Here is a 4,735-nt window from a genome sequence, read left to right as displayed (position 1 = left end):
AAAATAGTATTTTTCTGTTCATAGATTTTTTTGGTGATATTGATTATTGTAAATATGCAAATGTTTGTATATTCATATGAACAATGGATTAGGCAAAACCTTTACTTTTTTTCTAAAATTTCTATTTGAACATTATTTAAAAAAACAAGCAATACTACTTCATGTATTTTTAAGAAGGAAGAAGAAGAAAAAGAATGAGAGGAAAAAGGAAATAAGAAGAGGAAGAAGAGGAGAAATAAATAAGAAGAAGAAAAAAGAAGAAAAGGAAGAGGAGAAGAAGAAAGGAATAGAGGAGAAGAAGAAAAAATAGAAAAAAAATTCTATTTTTTCTTCTTCTCCTCTATTCCTTTCTTCTTCTCCTCTTTTTTTTCTTTTTTTCTTCGATCTTCTCCTATATTCCTTTCTTCTTCTCCTCTTTTTATTTCTTCTTCATTTTCTTATGTTTTATTGGGTCTGTCATCGTCGATATACCCCTCCCGATAACTTCAACACGAGGGGGGGGGTCGATATACCCCCTCCCCGATAATATTATTTTCCCATGTATATGTATGTCGCGTCGTTGTCGATATAATCCCCTCCCGGATAACTTCGACATGAGGGGCGGTCGATATATATACCCCCTCTCGACCGTGATAACTTATACCACGGCAGCACCCCCCTCGGGCCTCTCGCTCGACCAAAAATTTCGAGGACACCCAAACCCTAGAGAAAAAACGATGTTGGTATCCTAGCCCCTCCCGCCATGCCCCTACCCGACAAACTCTCTCTAGGCCACCCAAATTTACCAAGTTAAAAGACCGTTGTCGTCGAGGCCACCCCAAACCCTTGAAGCGTTGTGTCGAGGCCACCCCAAACCCTAGAGAAGCAGCGTCGAGGCCACTAACATGATTCCTTATTGTGATTAGCTAGCTAGTTCTACGTTAGCCACTAATATATATCCATCTGTACCATGTTTGAATAATACTTGACATGTTGTAAATATTTGCAGAAACTATGGAGCACTCCCGGGACGAAGAAACAGAAGCGATGTTGGGGGACATAATCGCACAAGGAAGTGATGAAGTTGCGTCATTTCTCAACGACACCGATGGTCAGCTGGAAGGACTGGGTGAAGAAGAGGGCTATGTTCATGATGGCTCTGGTCCATTAATGCCGATACAAGAAGAGGGCTATGTTCATGATGGCTCCGGTGACACAACGGAGGTACAAGAAGGATACTGTGCTGACTGCTCCGGTGACCGAACCGAGTCCGGCCAGGTATATATATATTAGTTAAGCCCGTGCTGACTAGTTAATTGATGCATCCATTGTTTGGTATATGTACACATATTAATTAACACTCATCTTTCTTCCTTTTTCTAGCCCTCCAGATCAAGCACAACTTCGGTATGGAGATGAGGCCCGAAGAAAAAGTTGAGCTCGGATGAAAGTTTGAGATCACAGCAATCGCGCCCGACGGCGAACCGATTGAACCCATCCGGACAAAGAACGCATTTTCTGCTCAGTGCGGGGTTCTTGTTAGGGACAAGATCCCGATTAGCATCCAGCAATGGTATAAGCCTAAGGAGGAAGACCCTGAGGTGTCTTATGTCAATGATATGCAGAAAAATGATCTTTGGACTCAGCTGAAGGCAAATTTCACCCTACCGCCTGAGGAGGGTCCGGAGAAGCCAGTTAAAGAGCAATTAATCAAGTCTTGTGCTCTTAAGAAGATGGAAACCCTATTCAGGAGGTGGAGGAAAGAGCTGAACAAGTTTGTCGACAAAGAAGAGACACCAGAATTCCTCAACAAATATGGGAAGATCAAAGATCACTGGCCCGCATTTGTGGCCCACAAGACATCGGAAAAGAGTAAGAAGATGTCAGCGACAAAAAAGCAAAATGCTGCGAAGAAGCAGTTTCACCATCGCACGGGGTCAGGTGGCTACCTCAAAGCCCGGCCTAAGTGGTCCAAGGCTGAGAATGATCTGCTTGATAAAGCGATCGAACCAGAGACAATGAACTGGCCAGACCATTGCCGGACTTGGTTCTTCGGGGCTGGCGGAACCTTGGACCCTGTATTAGGGAAGTGTCGTTGGACGGACGAGCAACTGAAAATACCAGTCACCAAGCTTCGGCACTATATCGATGCAGCGCAGAAAGGGACATTCGTTCCAGACAGGGAGAAGGACGAGCTCACAATGGCCCTCGGGAATCTGAGCACCTGGACGGACACGAGGCATGCCAGGCTCCATTTCGTGGAAGGTTGGTTTTCCGGACGTAGTGGGTTACAAAACCCATGAGAGGAGGAAGAAATTGGAGCAGGGCCAACTGCAGGCGCTGCACGAAAGGGTAATGGGGCTAGAGGAACGAGAAGAGGAACGAGAAGTAGCTGATCGCAGCAAACGACCTGCCGCAGCTTCCCCCGAAGCTACCCCGCCATCTCAGTAGAGAAGAAGCGTGGCTTCCACTGAGCTGCTTCTGCTGGAGAATGTCTTGACGGCTCCTGCCAGCTATCCCATGGATGCTATCATGGAGTCTCAAAATTGCCACATTATGACGCGATGGATGAATTTGAAGGTCAAGGCGGCTGTTGGCTCTATTTATCCTACTGAACTCGGTGCAACTTTTCACTGCCGGCCGATTCTAGAAGGATATGCTAGGGTGATGGTGGATGAAATAACGGAGGGATTTGAGGACCTCCTGCTTGACCACCCTACCGGTGAAGGGGAGACTCGGCTGGGTTTTGCTCTGAAGACTCCATGCCTATGGCGGAAGGAGCTCATCAACCTTCTGAACTGGACGCCTCCGCCTCCTCCTCCTCCTCCGGTGAGTCAGGGCACTCCGCCTCCTCCACTGCCTCCTCCTTCGGCGAGTGACGATCAAGGCACTGGGCCTCCTTCTCCGGCGTGTGGCGGCACTCCGCCTCCTTTTCCGCCTGCGCCGGCGCGCCCAAGCAGCCAGCAGCCTCCTCCTTCTCCGCCACGCCAACAAGGGCGGAAGAGACCCGCCGCCACGCCGGTTGCTCCGGCGCATCGTAGTCCTTCTCCTCCTCTTCATAAGCAAGCACGAAAGAAGACAGACGCTGCAGCCTCTTTGCCTGCTCTGGTGTCTAGCAGTACAGCCAGCAGAGGCGGGAGGCAAAACAGATACGGTCCTTCTCTTAAGCCTCTAGAGAAGTTACCGTACGAGAGGACAAAGGAGGAAAATGCGAAGATCGTGCAGGCCGAAGTGGACGACTTCTTTGAAGGGTTGAAAGCAAAGAGACATCCACCTCCGGAGGAGAAGGTAGATCCGGTGAAAGCAAAGCGCACTCGATGCCCTGAGGAAACCAGCAAAGTCTCTGCCGAGAAACAACTATGAGCGCATTACTGAACAGACATATCTCCAAGCGGAGCGGTCGGGAAGTACTGTCAAACATCAAAGGTCAAAAGAACGAGCAGCTGCGAAAAAAGTTGACCAGCTCGGCGAACAAGCAAACCAATCGTGCCCCCCGCTCAATGTGTCTAGCGGCAACATCATCGCTAATGCTCCGGGGATGGTGGCCGGTTATGGCAATCTACAAGATTACCTGCCTGACGGTCAACTTCCTGATTTCATGGAGGTGGACGAACATAGATATGAGTACGGGAAGCCTCTCGTCAAAGATGAAAAATCTCTAACAACGATGATGCGAAGATTCCATAATTGGTACATGAAAACCTACAGAGAGTCTGGGGGGACGAATAGTTTGTATCTGAACATTAAAGAGGAGCACGACCTCGTTGGAATTGATCTGTTGTGTGTTCCATTTGAGGAGTTCTTCGCGTTCTTCAATCAAAAGGCCCTCGATAAATTAACGGTCTTTTGCTACTGCCTATAAGTATTATTTCTGTCATTAAGTCTCTATATATAGCTCGGCTCTTTCATTGCATGTATTTATAATTAATTATCCTCAATATATTATGCAGATTGAAGATCATCGAGTGCAGAAAACAAGAAATTTATGATATTGGGTTCATTAACACAAATATCATAGATGATATTCAGGTTAAACAGCACGCCGACGAGGCTGAGGCCAACTTGCTACAATCGTTGATCAAAAATCAAAACAAAGATACCATACTCTTTCCTTACAACTTCGAGTGAGTGTTACTATCGTGTGCATATTCGGTTTCCCTTATTAATCAAGCGAGGTTATAGTAATGTAATTGATGAGTTATGCATGCGTGTGCAGCTTCCACTATGTTCTTCTGGAGATTAAGCTTGAGCGGGGACTAGTAACCGTCTTAGACTTGAGACGAAAAGATCCTGAAACCTATGCGGACATGACTAAATTGCTCAACAAGTAAGTTCAATCGATCATTACCGCACCATATCGGCAACTTTTTGTTCATTTCCTGATATCTCAAGTAATAATAATTATTTTTTGTCTTGCAGGGTTTGGAAACAGTTCACCGCAAAAGCTCCGGGACTGCCGAAGGAGCTGCGATATACATACCCGAAAGTAAGTACTACTGGCTAGCTACTTGCGCGCATCTCCTGTTGATTCTATAGCTATACTTTCATAAATGCCATTTATAATGCTTCATTATCAGTTTGATTGACCTCTATTTCTCGTAAAGTGCTTGTGGCAGGAACAAGTGAATGATTTCTGTGGATACTACGTGTGCAAGTTCATGTACAACGCGACTTTGAAAAATAAGCGGGGCTACTCTAAAAGACAATATGAAGTGTGTAAGCAATAATATTCACAATTTCATTTTATTACACCATC

The sequence above is a fragment of the Triticum dicoccoides genome, chromosome 4A, assembly GCF_002162155.2.
Source record: "Triticum dicoccoides isolate Atlit2015 ecotype Zavitan chromosome 4A, WEW_v2.0, whole genome shotgun sequence".
In the NCBI taxonomy this organism is placed as follows: domain Eukaryota; kingdom Viridiplantae; phylum Streptophyta; class Magnoliopsida; order Poales; family Poaceae; genus Triticum; species Triticum dicoccoides.
Note: the sequence above shows the minus strand (reverse complement) of the source record.